This window comes from Rhinopithecus roxellana, chromosome 21 (genome assembly GCF_007565055.1).
Source record: "Rhinopithecus roxellana isolate Shanxi Qingling chromosome 21, ASM756505v1, whole genome shotgun sequence".
Classification (NCBI taxonomy): domain Eukaryota; kingdom Metazoa; phylum Chordata; class Mammalia; order Primates; family Cercopithecidae; genus Rhinopithecus; species Rhinopithecus roxellana.
The window spans coordinates 34,165,456-34,188,957 of record NC_044569.1 but is presented as its reverse complement, the minus strand read 5'-3'; the positions used below and the strand labels follow the sequence as shown (position 1 = coordinate 34,188,957).

The window sequence follows — 23,502 nt, the reverse complement described above, 5'->3', positions numbered from 1 at the left end:
ACCTTTGTATCTCATTTCCTGGCATAGCACCTGGTGCACTGGTGCTCAGAGCTTGTTGGATAAATGATGTGTAGAGTTCAACCCAACAATCCCTGGTCCTCTTTCCTGTGGCCACAGTCCCCATCACAAACCCCAAAATAAATCAAGTCTTGTATCTATTTTCTGAGTAAAGAATCTGGCTGAACGACGGTTATGCTCTGAGCCACTGGGAGTCTCTACTCCTCTGACCTTGGGGGACTAGATTTTACCTCCTTTTTGGTTTATTTTTAAGTGTCGGGTGCAGGACAGGGAGGGCCAACTTCATTTGGTCTGTTAGCTACAAAGTTGAAAATAAATGTGCATCCAGTCTTCCCGTGTTTCTGTGGGCTTTGCTCCGTGCTTTCACTGGCTTTATCCCAAGCCTATTGGACAATTATTTTTGGCTCATTCAGTGAATGGCTTTCAGTCACTTTCTTCTGTTTTGAATGTTTAAAGTAGGGCTCATCCTCATGTAGTACAGTACTCAGAATATTATTGGAAAGTATCTCTTGTTAACAAATATTTTTCTCCCTAGCCCAGTTTCCTGTTCATGGGTGCTGTGTGTGGCCTCTCTGCTCGCCTCGGTGAAGAACTCTAAGTGGGTTCCCTACTGAGGAGCTGCTTCTCAGATCCCACATCTGAAAAATACTGTCCTAGAATTTACACAATATTTAATGTATCCAGAGTCTTTAAAGATTGGTGGTAAGCAGTGGAGGTGAGGAGAACCCTGGCCGAGGCTGCCTGTGCTGCCCTTGGAAACCAATATCACAGGCCCCTGCTGGTAGCTGGGGACAGGTGGCTGGGGACAGGTTGCTGCACCTGGGCCTGGGAAAAGTGCACTCAGGCTCGGGGCAGGCATGTGGGGTACTCAGGCTCGTTCCACATCCTCTCTACATCCCTCTTCCTCTATGTGGTTTCTTATGGCTGCTGTTGCAAACTACCACAAACGTAGTGACTTAAAACAATGCAGATTATGCCCTTATGGTCCTGGAGAAGTCTAAAGTGGGTCCTCTGGGCTGAAACCAAGGTGATGGCAGAATTGCATTCCTTCCACAGGCTGCAAGGGGGCATTTGTGTCCTTGCATTCTCCAGCTCCCGGGGGTTGCCTGCCCTCCATCACCCACAGCCCCCTCCCCCACCATCAGTGCCAGAAGCACACCATCTCCACACCTCCCTGCCTCCGACCTCTGCTTCTGTTGTCTCGCCTCCTTCTCTGGCTTTCCCATTTCTCTCTTTCCTTAAAAGGACCCTTTGGAGGACATTGGACCCACCCAAGTATTTCAAAATACTGTCCCCACATCAGGACTCTTTACTTACCTGTACCTGATGCTGTGTAAGGCAACATAGTTGTGGTTTCCGGGAATCAGGATGTGCAGCCTCCCGGTGGGGATCATGACTGTGTCTATTACACCCTCCTGGTGCTGTGAGACCCCCAAAGCAAGGCCTGTGTTGACCCCTCTAGAATGTCCCAGCCCCCATCCAACATCACACTCCATCTAATGGCTGGTCAATTTTTAATCGACTAAGTCTGATCAGAATAATAATTCTGATCAGAATAGTAATTCCAACAATATTCTGAATACTATAGTACATGAGGATGAGCCCTACATTAAGCATTCAAAACAGAAGAAAGTGACCGAAAGCCATTCACTGAATGAGCCAAAAATAATTGTCCAATAGGCTTGAGATAAAGCCAGTGAAAGCATGGAGCAAAGCCCACAGAAACACGGGAAGGCTAGATACACATTTGCTTTCAACTTTGTCGCTAACAGACCAATTGAAGATCTTTGACCTGACCATTGATTTCCCCACACAGAATGACAGTCGCACTGTTTTGGTGAACCCATGCACGCCCTTTGCATCTTTTTTTGTTTGTTTTTATTTTGACTTGTCTATTTTCCTCTTGCAAGTCATTTTTCATGCTCTTTGATTGCATAAGAATCCTTCCAGAACTTACCAGAGGAAAAGGAAGAGGAGAACCACTAAGCATGGGAAAATGTTTCTTCTGGCTCCATTCCCCAAATGCAGCTGTGGGTGGAGGGAAAGGAGGTCATTAAGTGGCAAATGAGGCAGTTTGGAACCCGTTCATCTTAAGCACGGAAATGTGCTAGAACTTTAATCTCTGCGTCTGTTGGCTTTTTCTGCTTTTGGACTGGTTCTTTAGTATTCCTCTGCTCTTGCCTTAAAACATAGCAACCCTTACATGTACTCTGTGGCTGGTAAAACAAGATTAGCTCAGAGGTTGTAGAAAATGGGAGTCTTAAGATTAGGAAGCAGAATGAAGTACACATTCACCTGAGTAGCTCCATATTCTCAACAGGAGCGCATCAGTGCTATTCTGTTTCAAAGGTGAGACTTTTAAAGCCTAGGCATTTCCCTTTAAAAACACCAAAACAGTTGATTTCTTTTTTCCACATTAAAAATTGTTGTTTTTCCCATAAGTGATTTAGCTCAGTCACTTTAAACATGGTTATTATGGACTGAATGTCTGTGTCCACCCCAAAATTCATGTCAAAATCTCATCTCCGGTGTGGTAGTGTTAGGAGGTGGGGCCTACAGGAGGTGGTTGAGAGGATGGAGCTCTCATGAATAGGATTAGTGGTCTCATACAGGAGGCCCCCAGGCCAGGTGCTGTGTGATCCCAGCACTTTGAGACACTGAGACGGGCAATTGCTTGAGCCCAGGACTTTGAGACCAGCCTGAGCAACATTACAAAATCCCATCTCTACAAAAAATTAAAAAAAAAAAAAAATTGGCAAATGTGGTAGTGTGTGCCTGTAGTCCCAACTACCCAGGAGCCTGGGGGCAGGAAGAGTGCTTGAGTCTAGGAGGCTGAGCTACAGTGAGCCATGGCCATACCACTGTGCTCCAGCATGGATGACAGAGTGAGACTGTCGCAAAACAAACACTCAAAAGAGGCCTCCAGAGAGCCCTCTAAGCCTCCTCCAGCCAAGTGAGGATGTGGCTGGAAGGCAGCAGTCTGTACCCTGGAGAGGCATCCTCCTCCCTAGAGCCTGGCCACGTGGGCACCCCGATCTCAGACCTCCAGCCTCCAGACTGTGAAAAATAAATGCTTGCTGTCTAAGCCCCCCAGTGTATGGTATTCTTTTTTTTTTTTTTTTTTTTTAATAAACGAAGTCTTCCTCTGTCACCAAGCCTGGAGTGCAGTGGCGTGATCTCGGCTCACTGCATCCTCTGCCTCCCAGGTTCAGGCGATTCTCCTGCCTCAGGCTCCTAAGTAGCTGGGATTACAGGCACCTCCACCACACCCAGTTAATTTTTGTATTTTTAGTAGAGACGGGGTTTTGCCATGTTGGCCAGGCTGGTCTCAAACTCCTGACCTCACGATCTGCCTGCCTCGGCCTCCCAAAGTGCTGGCTGGATGTCAGTCTATGGTATTCTGTTATGGCAGACAGTAAACAGGAAATATGGGTGGTGTTGGCGGGAATCACAGCACACATCTTAGTTCAAATCCAGTGTCTGGCAGCACAGTGAGTCAGAGAAGCGTGGCCTGGATGCTCCTTGTTAGGTACAGCCCAGCGGCTCTCAGAGTGCCCTGGTCCCTAGACCAGCCTCAGGAGCCACCCCCAGGAACTTGTAAGAAACGTGGGCCCCACCCCAACTTACAGGCGATTCTGGTGCACACTAGGCTTTGAGAACCATGGTCCTAGAGTACACGGAGGAGGCCATAGGTGCCTTGCGATCTCCCAGGCAGCTTCCATGGTCTGAGCTGAGAGACCGAGGAGCAGGATTCCTCTTCCTGCCCCTCCTTACTCCTGCAGATACCTGAGATTCCACAATGAGTAAAGTAATGCATTCTCTCTCTCTTTCTTTCTTTCTTTCTTCCTTCCTTCCTTCCTTCCTTCCTTCCTTCCTTCCTTCCTTCCTTCCTTCCTTCCTTCCTTCCTTCCTTCCTTCCTTCCTTCCTTCCTTCCTTTCTTCTTTCTTTCTTTCTTTCTTTCTTTCTTTCTTTCTTTCTTTCCTTCCTTCCTTCCTTCCTTCCTTTCTTCCTTCCTTCCTTCCTTCCTTTCTTTCCTTTCTTTCCTTTCTTTCCTTTCTTTCCTTTCTTTCTTTTCTTTCTTGTCAGAGTCTCACTCTGTTGCCCAGGCTGAAGTGCAGTGGTGTAGTCTCAGCTTACAGTAACCTCTGCCTCCCAGGTTCGAGCAATCCTCCTGTCTCAGCCCCCCGAGTAGCTGGGGCTACAGGTGCGTGCGTGCTACCACGCCCAGCTAATTTTTGTATTCTTAGTAGAGATGGGGTTTCACCACATTGTCCAGGCTGGTCTTGAACTTCTGACCTCAGATGATCCACCCATCTTGGCCTCCCAAAGTGCTGAGATTACAGGTGTGAGCCACTGCACCCCTGGCCAAGCAATGCATTATTTTATGTTAGGTGCCACCTCCTCTTTAAAGAACAGGGGAAACTGAGGAGCAATTTCACTGAAGTTGTGCCCTTTCTGGGGCCTGGCCCTGCACCCCTCAGACCATCAGCTTTTTAGATTGCACAACTAAAGACTGAAACTCATAGTTCCTGCACTTTACATTTTATTGCTTAAAAAAGATGGTCTCCTAAAGAGTATTATGCTGATGTGATGGAATGACACGAAAAAGCTTGAGGAAGCTGGGATTTACCATGTCAGAGAAAAATCATCCAAGTGATTTGTGCATTCTATGTACTGAAGTTCGCTAGGGTGAACGGTTCCCCCTTTTTTGGGCACTAATGGGGTGGAAGTTTGCAGTGGGCAACCACTTGATTTCAGGATTATAACCCAGCTCTGTGCTGAGGAAGTGCCCCCATAAGCTTTACAGGAGCAGACAAATTTGGGCTTGAGAACTGCGAGGATTCTGTCTCCCGCACATATGTGCTATAACTTTTTGGAACGGCCTAACAAACTTTCTGGAATAGAGCCACCTTCTCACAGGAAAGGGATTGGGAAATGAATGGCTTAAAACCATTTAAAAGTTCCTTTTGCAATTACAGGGTGCTATCAGCTATAAATGCTTGCTAATCACTATTTTCCCCAGGCTCCTAATTTCTACAGGTGCCAGAGAAATGCAAGATTAAGTGAAACATTAGCAAATACTTCAAGTGCTGTATTTTAAACATAGATACATTAACTGTGGTATTTCCAGTTGGGAAACATGAGACTGTAATAAAGAAATTGGAATCCTAAGTGCCCAAGAGTGCTCTCCCAGGGGGCTTTTAATCACTGGAAGTAGCAGGATTTCTTGAGAACATGCCCAGAGATCTGAAAATGGGCAAAGGTGTTCCAAGTTTGAGAAATAAGAAAATATTAGGTTAGCGATAGTCTGGAAGCATTTTTCTTTCCTACATTTTCTCATGGTGTTGGGATTTGTCCCTTTTCCTCTCGCAGCATGAGTCTGACATGCTCCAGGTTCGTCCTGGAAGCCAGTGCCTGGGTGTACGCTGTGTGCCTGAAGTCAGCTTATGGAGTGAGACCCCAGGCACATGGGAAGACCTGCTTTCTGGCCCCTGCTCTACCAGTGCCTCCCTTATGAGTCTCGGGCAAGTCCCAGTTTGTGAGGTTGACCTCCAGGCCCCGGCCTGCCACTCTGCTTGTGAGTAGCAGACTTGATACTGGGAAGGCCGTGGGGCAAATCCATCTCCAGGGGAGGGAGGCTTTTGGTGGCTGGCTGCGGTCTGAGTGGACAGCAGGCAGTCAGCACTAATTGCTCACCTAGTTTCCCTTTGTTCTAATCATGCACTTTATATTCTGTCAAGAGGAATGTGTGTGTGTCTGTGTGTGTGTTGTAATTATCCGACCTGTGAGTTTATTCGGTTAAGTTTTATTTGTCATACAAAAACAAAATTTCAACAAAGTGTGTTGATTTTTGTGCAATTTCCTTCCTTCTGTTTAAGCAAATTCGATTTTTTTTAAAGCAAAACCATGAAAAGCCCAGTGCTTAATCACCTTCCTCAAAAATCTATATATGCTAAGTGCAGTGCGGCATCATGGATTGGATCCCAGAAAAAGAAAAAAGAAAAAAAAAAAACCTAAGTGGAAAGCTAATCAAATTCAAATAAAGTCTAGAGTTTAATTAGTTCCAAAAAAAAAAGCAAAGCAAGGAAAAACAATTAATGTATAGCCAGATATATGGGCACCCTATGTGTCAGACAAGTTGGCACATAAAATTATCACCGGGCCTCTAAAATTTTTCAAGAATAGTTGAAAGACCATGAGCATAGGAGTCAGACAGATCTGACTTTGAGTACCAAGTATCGGCTCTGCTGCTGGCCAGCAATTCTCTTCAGCCTGTCCACCTGGAAAAGGAGGTGGCGAAAATATCTCCTTTTCAGAGATGCTGGTCCTTGTTCCCAAAGACCCAGCCCATGGGCCATGAGCGATCCCAAAGGTGCACACACATACACACAAAAACAGTCTACTCAATACGATTGTCTCATAGTTCCATCCACCTTCCAGCATATGACCACCCACATCACATGACCGGGTGATATGGTTTGGCTGTGTCCCCACCCAAGTCTTACTTTGAATTGTAATAATTCTCACACGTCAAGGGTGGGGCCAGGTGGAGATAATTGAATCATGCAGGCAGTTTCCCCCACACTGTTGTCATGGTAGTGAATACATATTATGAGATCTGATGGTTTCATAAACGGGAGTTCCCCTGAACACGCTGTTTTGCCTGCTGCCATGTAAGACGTCCCTTTGCTCTTCCTTCACCTTTTGCCATAATTTGAGGCTTCTCCAGCCATGTGGAGCTGTAAGTTCATTAAATCTCTTTTCTTCATAAATTTACCTGGGCTTACGCATGTCTTTATTAGCAGCATGACAACAGACTGATACACTGGGTGTGGAGGAAGGGTATTGAGAACACCAGGATAAATTTATTTTCCTAATCAAAATTTGCCTTTTTCCCTCAGAGTTCTCTGCCACCTTCAGCTTGTAAGGTCTGTCATCTCATCGGGGTTAACACCTGCCCGCAGGTGTTGATAAAACTGTGACTACAGACCTTGGTGCTTGAGCCCCACCCATGGTCAGCACTGATAAGTCATCAGGCTCAGCGTAGCATAGCTCTTACCAAGCAACTAGAGGAAAGGTGAAGAGCATTCTAGAATAGGGGACAGAGGAGTATCCCTTAGGTAATATCATGGGTAGTCTCACTGTACAGGAAATAGAAACATTGCCTTATCCTAGAGCAAGGCACACCCCCAACTGGGACGCTCCTCAAGTTCTACAATTTCATCTGTGCCTCCAAAGTGGTAAGATTTTAACGAAATGGTGACATGCTGGAACTACTCAATGGTGCAGTGGTTTTGTGACAGCAATAAGTCATGAATATTTATTTAGACTTTTTTGAGATCATTTGGACATAGGCTGGGCTAAATCTTAAGGTTTTCATTTTTTGTTTTGTGTTCTAGTTTTTATTTTCACCAAAGTTATGTATGCACATAGTTTAAACATTCAAAAAGCTCTGCAAAGATTGTTACAAAAAAACCCAGTGGCTCCCAGCCCTCCTGTCCCTCATTTCCCCTGCAAGGAAGTAGCCACTTCACTGGGAGCTGAGATTTGAGTATTTACCTCTGTCTTTAAAACCCATGCTCAATTGCCACTGCCACCCTTCACCTTGCAACATCAGGCATTATTTACTCACTTGTGGTGAAGACAAGGGTTTGCTGAACTCTCCTCCTGCCCCTCCTCCACTTCCATCCCCACCGCCTTCACACACCTCCCCAATGTTGTTCCACCATCAGTTTGCTTATGTCAGTGTTCAAAGTTTACATCATTATGACTAAAGATTATTCACAGCTGAGCCATGCATTTGCTCTGCAAAGTTTTGTTTTCCCTGCACTTCCTAAGTGTCTTTTTTGTTTGCTTGGTTTTCATGTTTTTGTTATGAATTCAACCTCAAACTACTTTCCATTTGTCTGAATCTCCTGTCAAGACATTCAGCCACCAGACCTGCTATCCTGAAGATGTCTCTCAGGTCCTCCTACCCTGCTCCATCTGGGGGTCACCCTCTAGGCCAAGTGAGCAGCTAGATTCAGAGATGGCCCTTCACTACTGTGACACACATTATCCTCCTCTCACTTCCTTTCTGTATTCCATAGCTTCACCTTCTTGGTTTGGTGGAGCACAATTCAGTGGCTGTCTGAGAAAGGGAGCCTGGGGGTTCATTTATTTTAGACCTTGACTCTCTGAAATGCCTTGAATCTGCTCTAATGCAATCTATTTGGCTGGACATAGATGTCTAAGCTGAAAATTTATTTTTCCTTTAGAATAATGAAGAAATTAGGCACCATTGCCTCTGAGTTCCTGCTATCGCCTAGTGAAGCGATTCTGATTTCTGCTTGTTAGATGTTACTTACGCTTTTCTTTCTGGACATTTGTAGTATTTTTTTGGGTACAATGTTCTGAACCTTCACCATGCTATAAAATTCCATTCATTATATTGGGTCCTTAGTGAGTCTTTCTATCAGCAAACTCATGCCTTTTACTTCTTGAGAAGTTTTCTTGAATTACTTTTTTGATTATTTCTTCTGTTTTAGATATTATTTTTATGTTTTTTAAAACGGATATTAGGCTTTCTGGAAATATCTACTTCTGTCTTATCTTTTCTCTCCTCTTTTCTATTCTCTTTTTGCTCTATGTTCTGGAGATTTCCAAATCTTTATCTTCTAATTCTTCTATTGAGTTTTCCATTTTGCCATTATATTTTCATAGCCAGGAGCCCTTTTACTGTTATTCCCTGAGTGTTCCTGGATTTCCTTCTTCTTCATAGTTGGTAACTGGGACAAAGAAGCTGATTAAAGATATGAGGATTTATATGGATTTGGTGGGTGTAGGGTTCTCATGGGGTGATCTGCTGAGCTGTGTAATGGGGGAACCACTAGCACCACTACCTGTATTTAGGAAATTTCCTCTTGAGCTGGTCAGGTTCCCCAGAAAAGCATTTTTCAGTCTGTTGCCTGGAGGACTTGGGCTCAGTGCTAGAGTTCCAGGAGCAACTTGGAGGAAAGCTGAGGCCCTCTCAATGAGTTGGGTTCTCCAGAGGAGCAGAGCCAGCAGGAGATTGGCTCAGACCACCACAGGAGCTGTCAGATCTAAATTCAGCAGGGCAGGCCAGCACCTGGAGACTCAGGCCGGAGGGAATGTTGTAGTCTTGAAGCAGAATTCCCTCTTTTCTGGGAAATTTCAGTTTTTACTATTAAGACTTTCAACTGATTCAACTCATGTTATCAAGGGTAATCTGTCTTATTGGTGGTAGGTGTTCACCACATCTACAAAAGACCCCATGGCAACACTTAGGTCAGCATTTAATTCAGTAACTGTGTACCATGGCCTGGCCAAGTAGGCAAAGAGGCAAACTATCACAGCCTCCCTATCCAATTAAATACTTACTAATTCATCAATAATTAATTCAATACATGTTTATGGAGCACCTGCTCTGTGCTGGGCACTGCTGTCGGCCTTTCTCCCCTCTCCTCCGAGCGTGCTGCAGCTCTCAGCCGTGCAGTTCTCCCAGCCCAAGAGCCTGGATCATGTCTGTGGAGAAGAAACCCCAGCCTGTCTGTGGCAAGCAAGTCACCTACATAGCAGAAGCAGGAAAATATGAGCTTGCTCCTTAGACAAACCTTTGGCAATGCCTTGCTCAGTCCCACTTCTTCCTAGCCATGCAAAGTCACCTGTCAACGGGCCAAGATGTTGTCCAGATTTTAAAACCACCTTGCACTGGATTATATTAACTATGTCGTAAGTACATTATCAGTGCCCATTGTGGTCAACTTAACATTGTCAGTGTTTCTCACAAATTAAATAGTATTTGCAAATCTTGAAGGAGTTTCACTTGGAAAAACTAAAAAACAAACTTGCAATTCTGTGTAATTAGAAGTAATAAAATAAAATTTCCTTAAGTAGATCCACTAACTGAGTCTTACCTTTCCCTGGTTAATCTGATTTAATGAAGTTTTGCTCTAATATAGGATTAAACACATGAAGGCTTTTATTGGATTGACTATCATTTGAAATGTCTTTTTCTCTCCTCAGTGCTAAGCCTAAGTGCTTAGTATCATGAAGATAAGAATCATGAAACTCAGATTTTCTTTAGCTGCATCAAATTGTTAATTTTTTTTTTTTTTTTTTTTGTGAGACGGAGTCTGGCTCTGTCGCCCAGGCTGGAGTGCGGTGGCCGGATCTCAGCTCACTGCAAGCTCCGCCTCCCAGGTTCATGCCATTCTCCTGCCTCCGCCTCCCAAGTAGCTGGGACTACAGGCGCCCGCCTCGTCGCCCAGCTAGTTTTTTGTATTCTTTAGTAGAGACGGGGTTTCACTGTATTAGCCAGGATGGTCTCGATCTCCTGACCTTGTGATCCGCCCGTCTCGGCCTCCCACAGTGCTGGGATTACAGGCTTGAGCCACCGCGCCCGGCCTATTAACCAAGCTATATGGAGTAAGATTTTCATCACAGCATTATGTAAAAATGGCAAAAATTATAAGCAACATAAATACCCAACGTTGAGGAAATATAAGTTCAGGATGAAACATTTTCACCATGAAATCGGAAACATTCAGTCATTAACACAATAATTATGTGGATTATATGGGCAACATGGGAAGCTGGTCATGGTGTAAATTTAAGTTGAAGAAAATCAAACTGCAAGATCACCAGAACACAATGAGGATAACTATTTATTTTGTATGTAAAAAGTAAAAGAGAAACCATAAAACCATAACATTTGGGTCATAATGTTAAGGTTATGAGTAGTTTTCTCCCTTTATTTTCTAAGCTTTCTATAGTATGTTATATATAATGCGTTATATGATTTATTTAGTATTTTACCCAAAACATATTCATTCAACCAATATTTATGAGAACTGTGCTGGATGCTTCACTTGTTCTAAAGCAGGTATTTTTTCTGTAGATAATTCTCTGGTGGTTTTATTTAGCAAATCAGAATACTCCATTAGCCCAAAGGCTAATGTAATTATGTAATCACATTATGTAATTTCTGCATTATGTAATTTTTATGCCTAATTAAAATAAGAGTTGTGACATACAGGGGTTGAGAAGGACATGGAGTACTTTAGGGGAGGCCTGTCGGGGGACCATCTGCCCAGCATGAATGAGCCAGTCCCATGGAAACTGGGTTTTGTCTGCAGCTCTCTGCTCTCTGTTGTGGTGCTCTTGAGGTAGGAGTTGGGACTCAACATGTAGGGCAGGGCTTAGACACTGGACCAAGTTGAGGACTAGCTAAAACAGGGATGGGGTTGAAGCAGCTTTCCATAAGACATACTCACCAGTGTGCCATGCCAGTTTAACATTGCCATGGCAATACCCGGGAGTTACTGCCTTTTACCATGGCAATGACCTGACAACCCCGAAGTTACTGCCTTTTACCTAGAAATGTCTGCATAAACCTCCTCTTAGTCCACATGTAATTAAAAGTAGGTGTAAATATGACTGCAGAACTGCCTTGGACTGCTACTATCTGCCTCTGCAGGAACAGTCACAAAGCGGTCACACTGCTGCTTCAGTTAAGCGATTTCCTCTGGCCTGTCCCTGAATTCTTTCCTGGGCAAAGCCAAGAACCCTCACAGGCTAAGCCCCACTTTGGGGCTCACCTACTCTGCATCCCCCTCACCCCGGGCTGGCTGGAAGTTCATGGCTTGTGTTTGGAATCCAGGTGATTCTAGGCAGCAGGTCCCAGTGCCTGACCCCCAGTGCTCCTCCCCTGGTCTCGTGGCCATGTTATCTCCGACTTTCTCAGAATGCAGGCAGGCCACACTAGGATCCATTCCATCTCCCACTGTCTAGGAAAACATTTGAAAGACAAAGATTAATGACCAGGGTTAGGGATCCGGGAAGGAAGGTGAAAAACAAGAGCAAAGAATTTGTTTGTGGTTGTCAGACGATACACGGAGCCTGCAGGAACTGTGTCCTCTACAAGGAGCTGAGCAAACACTTCCTGAAGAGCCAGTTTCACCATGAGGCAGGCTTTGATCTGATTAATCTGGAGAAGTTGTGAAGATCACAGGTTCATCATTTCCTCCCCAGGTTCAGACTCTGTCACAATGAAGAGAAGTAATGGAATGGTGAGTGTCATCTCTCTGGACAGTCACAGAATGCCCCAAGACCAGGGTTAAAGAGCCTGGGCCCTGCTGGCAGGGAGACGAAGGCAGCTCTCTCTTTGTGATTTGAATAAAACCAAGGCTCTCCTCACCGAGCCTAGCTGTGTCACTTCCACTGCTTTCCTGGCAGAGAAATGGGCTGTGTTCCCCAAACTCCATGCAGAGAGCTCCAACCCCAACCTTGGCTTCCTCAAACTGAAACCAGATTCAGGAACTATATTCTGCTGGGGGTGCCCAAACTAAATCTGACAAAGGAAGGGCCAAGACTCCATGGATTTAGGAACCACTGTCATTGAAGATGCACCGTAGTTTGGGGACCATCATCCGGGCTGGCACCATCTACCAGGAGCACCTCAAAGGCATTTTCAGGCCTATTCTGCTTGTGGACCCCCAGTAGGTCCTGCATAGATTGACTTTGGGGACCCATTGCAGGTGCTACTCAGCCCTCTCTGCCCTCAGGGAGTCAACACATGAGATGGAGTCATGCAGTGTCAGGCACCTTCATGCCATAGACATGTCTCTGGGAAGTTACATGTACATCCAACCATTTGCCTACCTGCTGTTGAATTTTCCAGTTTCTGAATCTGCTGTTGCATCCACATTTCCAGGTTCCAAAACCCTACCCATTCTCTGAGGCACAACTGCAGCCTCACCCGTTGCTAACACTTTCCTGGCAGCCTCAGGCAGCACATCCCATCAGCTTTGCACTGGTCCCAGCAGGCCCAAGGGGCCGATGAAATTTCATTGCACTCCAAGCCAGGAATTTTAAAGCCTTCCCCAACCTCTTTGTATCTGGCCATTGACTAACATTTTACTGGCAATGCCTTGTGTGTGTCTACATATTTATTTCTAACATCTTATTTATAATCTCAATTAATGAGAAAGATACTAATACAGGACCCAGACAATACAGTGAGGTATGTGTAGGAAACAGGTGACTTTGGACCTGCAGATCCTTTTCATATTTGTTCCTTCTGTAAACAACTATTGTTCTGGCCACAAAACTAACAAAAGAAAAGTATCTAGTTAATTTCATGTAAGAAGCAATACTGCACTTCTTTTGGCTGAACTAGCACAAAAATAAATAACATATAAAAACATTTCAGGATCTCAGAAGCTCTTCTAATATTTTCTCAGGTGCTGGGGCTGAAAAAAAAAAAAAAAAAAATGAAATAAGACCAGAATGGCCCTGAAGGAGTTGATGGTCTGGGAGGGAGGTGGTACACCCAAGTAAATGTGAGATGACAGCTGCGTGTAAGCTCCATGGACATGAGGAAAGGGGGAGCAGTGGAGGTGGGCTTTAGAGCTATGCCACCTTGAAACGCGTTTCTGGCCAAGAGGAAAGATCAGAAAGGCCTGGGAGAAGGGTAAGCCATTCGCTGTAGTGGGAACGAAAGGGTCCTGGCAATCGTGAAGTTAGAGAGGAGTGAGCTTGCAGGTTAAGCCAAAACAAGTGAATCATCCTCTGAAAGTTTTGGAGGAGTCGTCGTGGTTATAAATCTGGGAGATGGAAATATTACATCTTGAAAGAGCACTCAGGCTGCATTGTAAGAACGGATCAGGTTTCGGGAGCCTGTCCAGAGATGTGTAAACTAGCTAGGAAGTTTATTGCAGCAATCGAGGGAGAATATGGCAAGAGTCAGAGCTCAGGCATTTGCTGATGAATGTTGGTGCTAACTAGGCACTGATGTAGAGATGACCCGCTTGAGCGAGCTCAGGCAAAGAGATTTGCATTGGAAATATAGATGTTGAAATTGTTTGCATATAATTGATCATTAGAGCCATGGAGTGAACCATGTCCCTGGAGGGTGTAGGAGCGAGGACAGAATCCTGGGAACACAAGATGTAACGAGAGGGGGATGAATGGGAATATATGGAGGAACAACTAAAGACAGAAGAAACCCAAGGCAGCTGGTGTCCCATAGGCTGGGGACACACCTCAGGAGGAAGGGTGGGGGCCACCCACCTGATGTCACAGGAGAGTCAGTCCACATGGCTGTGGCTGGGAGGTGGGCATGTGATCTGGCCTTGGTGGCCTCTTTTGGAATATTTTCAGTGGAGAGATGGGGGTGGTGGTGTGGGTAGCAACTATCTGGGGCCAGTGGTGTGGGTGGTAAAAAGAATTTACCAAGACAGTTGTAGGTAAAGAAAGGCAGGCTTATTAGAAAAAGTAGGAAAATATGTTGCAAGAAAGCAACATGAAGATTAGCAAGAGAGGAGCTGGCTGCTAGGAGATGCAGGCTTGCAGGGCGTTTTATAGGATGGTGCTTGTGCTGGAGAGGGCTACCTAGGTTGCAGTGAGTTAACTTGCATTTTTCTATCAGTCAAGGTGTTTGAGGATAAGCCAGTTGCAGGAAGATTGTGAGTTATTTGTGCATGAGGGCTATGTGTCCTGGACCACAAAGAAAGGCAGACTTAGGGCTTGTCTGCTTTTTCTTTTTGCTTTCCCCTCTTCCTACCAGCCTGACTCCCTTTCCCTTATTAGAATTCCACAGGTGGGAGAGTCAGAATGCCGTAGCTAAGAGGAAAAGGGTGCTGAGAACTTGCAGTGGGTGCAGATACTGAGTCTGTCTTGGTTTCATAAATGGGCAGACACTTCCAGGAGTGTCTTACCTTTACTCTCCATATGCACTGAGGTGGAGTCAGACCACCGCCTCCTGTCGGGCCTCTCTGCTCACATTTCCAGAATGGCTTTGAGGTTCTCAACCTTGGCTGCCCTCTGCAATCACCCAGGGTTTTAAAGGCAGCATTAACACCTGGGTCCCATCCTCAGCGCTCTGGTGTAACTGCTGTAGGGTATGGCCTGAATATGGTACAGGTAGTTAGACAGGCATGAGCGGGGCGGAAGAGGGCTCTTCTCCCATCCACTAGGAATCCCAGGTGATGGTTCGACAACTATCACACTGCCTCTCTAAAAACGATAATTTAGCAGCTGGTGCCAGTGCACCAAGGAGTGACAGGCTCCTGATGACCCATAGCTGTTGACATTAAAGTGTTCACTGAATGCAGAGCCAGGGAGAAAAGACTTCCTGGGCGTGCACGTTAAGAGACAAAATGGCGAAGTCTGACCTTCCAGGGGCACTCCACGGGAAAGGGAAGAAAGCCTCAGATAGGCATGCATATGACTTTCTAAATGCACTGTGCGTGCTCACTTCCTCAGGGTAAATAAAGAGGGCACTGCACATGTGAGAAGCCCACCCTGAGGGGAGAATCATGGGAAAGAGGTGGGCCTATGAAGTCCTAGGATCACAGGTGAACAGGGCACTTGCTCTTTGACCCTCAGGTGCTCACTTGGGTCCCTTCCAAGTGAATCTTATTTCTTTCCTGTTCTGAAGGAGGTTGCAGTGAGCTGAGATCATGCCACTGCACTCCAGCCTGGGCCACAGCGGGAGACTCCATCTCAAAATCATAATAATAACAATAACAATAATAATCTTCCACTCCGGCTCTGAAACTTTTCTCGGTCTCTTTTTCTGTTTTATGCTCCTCAGTCGAATTCTTTCTTCTGAGGCGGCAAGGGCTGAAGTTGCTGCAGACCTGTCTGAATATAACACCAGTAACTCGTGGTAACTCAGATACCTGCCACTGGTAACAAATACGGGGATGTTTAAAGTCCCCCACCCATAGGTTCCAATATGTGGCCGGGAGGGAGGGAAATCCTCTGGCTGGCAGGGTGTTGTGAGGTTTGAATAGAAGGTAGGTGTGCGTGTGCCTGGTCTGGTGTAAGATGCCGCACACATCTAAGGGTTACCATTAGCCAGAGTGTTAGTAACAATGATCTGCCATCAAAGTCAGGGAATTCCTATCGAGCTGATACTCTCCTAGCAGAATCACATGCATTAAAAAGACCAGAAGCAAACTCTGCAGGCAGCATGTGCTGTAGACGAGGTAAGGGTACTTGCTGCAGCTGTGTCTGTAACAGCACACAAAGTCTGAACCAACCATGTCTTCACTAGTACAGAGCTTGTGGTGGGTGAATGGCGTTTTATGCACCTGAAGGACTAGGATGTAGCTGTTACCTGTAGGCTTATACGACAAGCTCTCCAACATGTAGTTATAGGAAAAGTGAGATGCAGAGCTCTGGGCATGCAGGGTCCCTCTTGGGCCATTAAAAAATAAATGGATAGATTAATGTGTGCTTAGAGGAGCACAGTGTGGAAGGGGTTTAAGGAATCATAAGGAACTTAACACCGGCTGCCTTTAGGGGTAAGATTGGGGGCACCAAGAATTCCCCACTCTGTTTAGAAAACCACAGCCACTGAGATTGTCATCCCGTGGGGCTTGCTGAAAGACACCATTGCAGCAATTGATGGAGCCCCACCTTGTACCAGGGGAGGACTTGTAACCACCCAGTGGGTTCTCCTTGCTTGGTGCCCAGACAGAGCCCATCTAGCAAGGCAGGGGAACTGCAGGAGAGAAAGAGCTTTACACACGTAGAGCCAGTTAAATGGAAGACTAGTTTTATTACTCGAATCAGCCTCTCCAAAAATTTGGAGGCTAGCGTTTTTCCAGGACCGTTTGGGGGAAGAATGGTGGCGGTGGCTAGGCAATGGGTGCTTGCTTGCTGCTGACTGGTTGGGGGTACAATCACAGGGCTGTGAGAAATGGTCTTCATGCACCATGAGTCACTTCTGGGTGGGGTCACAGGAGCAGTTGGTGGGTCCAGGTGGAGCCTTCAGTCATCAAACATGCAAAAAAAAGCCTGAAAAGGTATCTCACAAGGCCGCTCTTGGGTTCTACAATAGTGATATTATCCGCAGGAGAAACTGGGGAAGTTGCATATCCTGTGGCCTCTGGAATAGTGGTTTGTAATGTTTATATCCACACCTTAGTGGAATTCAGGCTCCTGACATCCTCCTAGCCTGGTAGCTTTGCATTAGCTTTACAAAGGTGACTGAGTTTAGGGAAAGGCTATTATCGTCTAAACTATAAACTCTGTGTCTCCCAAAGTTAGTTTGACCCAAGTCCAGGAATAATCAAGGGTGATTTGAAGGCCAAAGGCAAGATGGGGGTTGGCTAGATCAGATCTCCCTCACTGCCATATGAGGACTAAATTCAAATTTTTTTATCTTGCCCAAATTCCTGTTTAAGGGGTCTGAGGAGTCATGCTCTATAAATCATAAATTCTCATCAGATGGCTTTTATTTAACCCTATATATTGTGATTTACTTTCCAAAATGACTCTGGCATAACATTATGAGACAAAGAAGAAAATAAAAGTATTTTACCCCAAAACATGTTTCTTTGCCATATTTTGAAAAGGTCCTGCAAAGCTGTTCCTTGTGGGGGAAAATTTGCATCTGTAAAGAATCTCTACACAGCTAGATCTTTTTCTTCCAGACCCTCCCAATCCTAAAGAGATTAAGATCTGAATAGGAAACATTTGTCGCTTATTATTATTTTATTTTTATTTTTTGAGAAGGAGTCTCGCTCTTTCGCCCGGGCTGGAGTGCAGTGGCCGGATCTCAGCTCACTGCAAGCTCCGCCTCCCGGGTTCCCGCCATTCTCCTGCCTCAGCCTCCCGAGTAGCTGGGACCACAGACGCCGCCACCTCGCCCGGCTAGTTTTTTGTATTTTTAGTAGAGACGGGTTTCACTGTGTTAGCCAGGATGGTCTCGATCTGCTGACCTCGTGATCCGCCCCTCTCGGCCTCCCAAAGTGCTGGGATTACAGGCTTGAGCCACCGCGCCCGGCCAGTCGCTTATTATTTCTGAGGGCAGCTACTACAAGACTTCAAAAGAACTTTGGTCTCCATAATCTTTATCTTAACCTGAACATTTCCTTTCTATCTATCCCAGGTCTTTAGACAAAGTCAACCAATCGCCAACCAGAAAATGCTAAAATTCACCGATAGTCTGGAAGCCCCAGCCCTGCTTTCAGTCTTTGAGTTGTTCCGCCTTTCTGGACCAAACCAATGTCTTTCTTTTTCTTTTTCTTTTTCTCTTCCTTCCTTCCTTCCTTCCTTCCTTCCTTCCTTCCTTCCTTCCTTCCTTCCTTCCTTCCTTCCTTCCTTCCTTCCTTTCTTTCCTTCTCTCTCTCTCTCTTTCTCTCTTTCTTTCTTTCTCCCTTTCTTTTTCCTCCCTCCCTCCCTTCCCTCCCTCCCTCCCTCCCTCCCTTCCCTCCCTCCCTCCCTTCCTTCCCTCCCTCCCTTCCTTCCTTCCTTCCTTCTTGATGGAGTCTGGCTCTGTCCCCAAGCTGGAGTGCAGTGGCGCAATCTCGGCTCACTGCAGCCTCCGTCTGCTGGGTTCAAGTGATTCTCCTGCCTCAGCCTCCTGAGTAGCTGGGACTACAGGTACCCGCCGCCACCACGCCCAGCTAATTTTTTGTGTTTTTAGTAGAGATGGGATTTCACCATGTTGGCCAGGATGGTCTTGATCTCTTGACCTCGTGATCTGCCCGCCTCGGCCTCCCAAAGTGCTGGGGTTACAGGCGTGAGCCACCGCACCGGACCAAACCAATGTATTTCTTAAATGTATTTAATTGATGGCTCCTGCCTCTCTAAAATGTATAAAATCAAACTGCGCCCTGACTACCTTGGGCACATATTCTCGGGACTTCCTGAGGGCTGTGTTACGGGCCGTGGTCATTCATTTTTGGTTCAGAGGAAATCACTTCAAATATTTTACAGTGTTCAACTCTTGGTCGACACATAATTTTCTCACTGTTACGATTTTTGCCAAGGCCGTTTCAGGCAACGGGGAGGAGAGCTGCTGTTCTGGAGTAGGTGTGCTCTTGGAGAGGCTGCCCCACCCTGCACCTCCCCCGGGGATGGGAAAAGAGGAGCAGTGAGGCCCAAGGGAACCCCTCATTACGTCCCAGGCGTCTTCCAGGAAAGGGCACCTCATGTCCTTCCCAGCAAGGCATCTGCTCAGCCATGAGGAAGCTGACTGGCCCACAGCTCCTGGAGCAGGCACGGTGTGCTGGGACAGCCAGGAGGAGGGGGCAGGGGCCATCACCCAAGTTTGCAATCCCAAAGGCAGGGCCCGTGGAGCCAGAGAAAGCTCCGAGCCTCCCTGGGACCAGGGCGCAGGGCTCTGCTGGGTGGACGGAGCTGCTGGCCCGTAGCCTGCACAGTAGCCCTCAGATCCACGGCTGAAAGTGAAGCCAGGATCAGCCCAGAGGGAGAGGCTTTGCCAGGGCTGTTGTGTTGGAGATGAGCTGTCTCTGTCTCTCTTGGCCCTCCCTGGCCCCTGTTGCAGATCGAGCCAGGAGCGAGAAGGGGAAAGAGTAGCCCCTGCCCCCTGCTTTCCTCCCGCCCTCCCCCTAACGCACACAATTCACAAATCTCCCAGGGCTAGTCTAGGTCTGCTCTGCGGGGAGAGAAGGGCCATGGGTGTGATGTGAGATCTACATCTCAACATGAATATGGCTGAGTCTTACAGAACTCAAATACAGCTTGTTAAAAACTTGAAGTTATGGCGCGAGGCTCAGATGTTCATAAGGAGGACTGCTCACCCATAGGGAAGGGGGAGTTGGACGGGGCATTGTTCGCAGTTTTGACACAAAAAACTGTTGGCAAGCTGCCCTTCCCCATACCGATGGGGGCCCTGGTTCACCGGCCATTAACAGCTTGCACCTCATAAACAAGGAGGGTTTAGAAATGGTTTCCTGTTACTTTGTCCCCCAGAGCCAAAGCGATTGGCTGGAAGGACACAGAGGAGCAGCATTTCTCTCTCTTCTTCCCTGGTGCGGCTCCCACAGTAGGAAGAGGGCACCGCTCAGCCAATGTTGAGCCTCTCAGAAGCTTTGTCTGACAAGGACACTTTTGTGACCTCAGGCAAGCAGCGGTCTTTGTCTAAAAGCAGTTTTGAGGGAGAAGAGTCATTCTTGCCATTTACAGCCTGGTGAGCTTGATTCTCCGGCAGAGGTGACCATGGAGAGGTGACCATGGGGTCCGTTTTATTTTTCACGTGTTGATGGGCCTCACAGTCCAACCATGATCCTTACCTAGCAGTAGGGATGCAGGGCCGCTGCGGCTCGGTTAGTTTTTGGAATTCCTGGTGTCCAGGGTCTTAACAAACTCCAACGGTGCCCCACGGTGCTGTTTCTACAGTTTGAAAATGTGCAGCAAGACAGTCCCACTCACTGCCGGCCACAGCTTGAAAGCCACACCCCTCCCCGCACTGGCCCAGGGCTTCTGGCTACAGGCCTGCCCGGTACAGGTAGGACACAGACTCTCTTCTCTTCTTGTGGCCTTGGAAGCTCACTCACATCAGGGGTTTATTTGTACTTAAGTTCATTGAAGGCCCTTGTTTAAGGCCCCGGATTACATCTTAGGCTCATTCTTACCTGAGATTTATGATTCCACAATGAATCAATGTTCAAAGCATCTGTACAGTTGGTAATAAATGTGTGTTGCTTGGATAAAAACAGGATAGTGGGGATATAGGGCTCCCTGCTGTTGGCTCCCATGGTTGAAAAAAATCTACATTCCTTTCTTCCCCCTCTGCTGCCATCTCTTACTGGCAGCATGAGGACGTCTACTTGTCTCAGGTCTAGGGGGAAGGCAGCAGAAGCATGAAATAGAATTGTTAGCTACACAACTGCGGGAGGAGAACTCAAAATGCATGTCTCCCTTCTCACCTTTATCATTTATTTTAGAAACTTACTGGATGCTTTCTAGTGATTATAAAATCACTGTGGGCCGGGAGTGGTGGCTTACACCTGTAATTCCAGCACTTTGGGAGACCAAGGTGGGTGGATCACTTGAGGTCAGGAGTTCAAGACCAGCCTGGCCAACATGGTGAAACCCCAGCTCTACTACAAATATACAAATTAGCCAGGCGTGGTGGCGGGCACCTGTAATCCCAGCTACTCAGGAGGCTGAGGCAGGAGAATTGCTTGAACCCGGGAGGTGGAGGTTACAGTGAGCCAAGATTGTGCCACGGCACTGCAGTCTGGGTGACAGAGTGAGACTCCGTCTCAAAAAAAATCATTTTGAGTAAAATCCCAAGCCGCCTGAAGGCCCCCAACACACCATTACAACCTAATTCCTACCACTTCTCTTCACAATCCCCCATTCTAGACAAGCTAGTCTACTCCCTGCCTTCCAACACATGTGTAAATTTCCAGCATCAGAGATTTGCACATGTCCTTCTTTTGCCTCTCTTATCCATTCTCAGGGTTCTTCTCAAGTCTGCAATTCACAGAGGCATCTTCTCTGTCTGTGCCAGATGGAAGCAGGTCCCAGGAGGACCCTCTTTGTCCCCTGAACTCGGGCCACTTATTGTCTGGGCCATTTGTTAGTCTTTATTAGGTATGCTGTGTGTTCAAGTTATTTTTCTCCAACGTAAACATATCCTGTAGATCAGGAGTCCCCAACCCCTTGGCCAGGGACCAGTACCTGTCCATGGCCTGTTAGGAACTGGGCCACACAGCAGGAGGTGAAGTGGCAGGCAAGTGAGTGAAGCTTCACCTGTGTTTACAGCCGCTGCCCATCGCTCATATCACTGCCTGAGCTCTGCCTCCTGTCAGATCAGTGGCAGCATTAGAATCTCATAGAAGTACAAACCCTACTGTGAACAGCACATGGGAGGGATCTAGGCTGCAGGCTCCTTATGAGAATCTAATGCCTGATGATCAGTCACTGTCTCCCATCACCCCCAGATGAGACCATCTAGTTGCAGGAATGCAAGCTCAGGGCTCCCACTAATTCTACAGGATGGTGAGTTATGTAATTATTTCACTATATATTACAGTGCAATAGTAATAGAAATAAAGTGCACAATAAATGTAATGGGCTTGAAGCATCCTCAAACCATCCCCCAACCTTGGTCTGTGGAAAAATTGTCTTCTGTGAAACCAGTCCCTGGTCCCAAAAAGGTTGGGGACCGCTGGTGTAGATTAGGTCCTATTTTTCTGTAACTTTGGGTTACAGAAAATGTAGTTTTTATAGCTCTGTAGTTCTGAGGAGAGGAGGGTCAGCAGGTGTACCTTCATGTTCTCTGGCTCAGGGTCTCTGAACCTCAGTGCTCTTCCCATTTTGGGTAGAGAAGTCTTTGTTGCTGGGTGGGGGGGCTGAGACAACAGATACAATAGTACATCCTGTTGGATCCTAATCTCCTCTCTAATAATTTCCACATATTGTCTTCTGGATTTTCTTCCACAGAATCATCTTAGAAGAAACCCTCCAGCTCCTCACTCTTACCTTGTGCAGATAGAAAGGTCCTCAGGAGTCCATCGGGGGACAGATGAAGACTGCCTGGCAGGAAGCTGGTGGAAACTTCTAAGGTAGAAATGCTGGTGGAAATTAAGAAGTTGAAACCTTGAACATGGTTGATAGTGGCATTTATAAGCAATCTTATTTTAGAAAACTTGGGTAGAAGTCTTGTGTGATTTTCGGCCGGGCCCTCTGGTAGCTGCTGGGTGACTGCAGGAGCTGGGCCAGCAGTCAGGGAGGACAGGTCTGCATGTGGAGAGAAGCTGGGCTGTGGCTGGGCAGCTGCATGGCGTGTGGAGGTTTCCAGTGGTCATGAGCATGACTAGACAGTGTACAGCATCTCCCATGAAGCTGTGGTCAAATCAGGACTTGATTCCAAACTGGAGCCTGATGGAGGAATGAACTAAATTGCAAGGGTGGCTGCTGGCACAGAGCTCCTCAAGATGTTGACAGAGGCACAAATGTGGTGTTCTCAGATGAGGGACAGACGTGGCTAAAAATCCCTGGTTAGGGAGTGTGGGTAGAGATCATGGTTTTAAGGACCTGGAGAATAAAACGTGTCCTCAAGCTGTTTTGAGTTGAAGCTGTAGCAGGCTACCACTGGACACCATAGCTCACTTTATAGCCCTTTCTTCATCCCACTTCCTCTTTCAAAGTACACAATTCTGACTGGCAAAAAAAAAAAAAAAAAAAAAAAAAGCTCTGTTTTCTTCTCTAAATACCACCAGGTTCCCTAAAATTTGTGATTTTAAGGACTTACAGGAATTCAAACTACCAGCTCCAGAATTTCTTCACTGTATTTTTGTCAACTACTCCTTTGATTGTTAGCTTACAAGGCAAGAACCTTCCCCGCATTTCCTGAGGACAGCTGTCACCCAATTAAATCGTATTCTAACTCTTCTGCAACAGGAGAAATGACCACAGTGTCTCCAAAGTTACTAGAATTTCAGTGTTGTAATAACGAGGTTGAACAACACTTTCCAGGGACCATTATAATTGGAAAAAGGAGCTGGCATTAGATATCAGTAGATGCCCATTGGGATTCAGAGGTTATTTTTATGCTGTAGCCACTTATAGAAAACAAAGCAAAATCCACATTTTCTAGCCAGTGCACCCAGCCTAATACAGGATTCTCTTCCTTATGAAACAATAGTAATAAAACACAGGCTGAGGCCAGATCCCAAGGTTTTGTTTTTTTGATTTATTTTTTTTGAGAC

The 23,502-nt window shown here is 46.4% G+C and overlaps 1 long non-coding RNA gene across 1 annotated transcript in view; it reads right to left on the bottom strand.

The window, feature by feature from the left end:
- The window catches only part of LOC104656988, a 33,885-nt gene extending 12,904 nt beyond the window's left edge, over positions 1-20,981 (bottom strand). Inside the window, exon 1 of the long non-coding RNA XR_747213.2 lies at positions 20,899-20,981. This is a non-coding gene — a long non-coding RNA (uncharacterized LOC104656988). The remainder of the gene's footprint in view (positions 1-20,898) is intronic.
- Between the last annotated feature and the right edge of the window lie 2,521 nt (positions 20,982-23,502).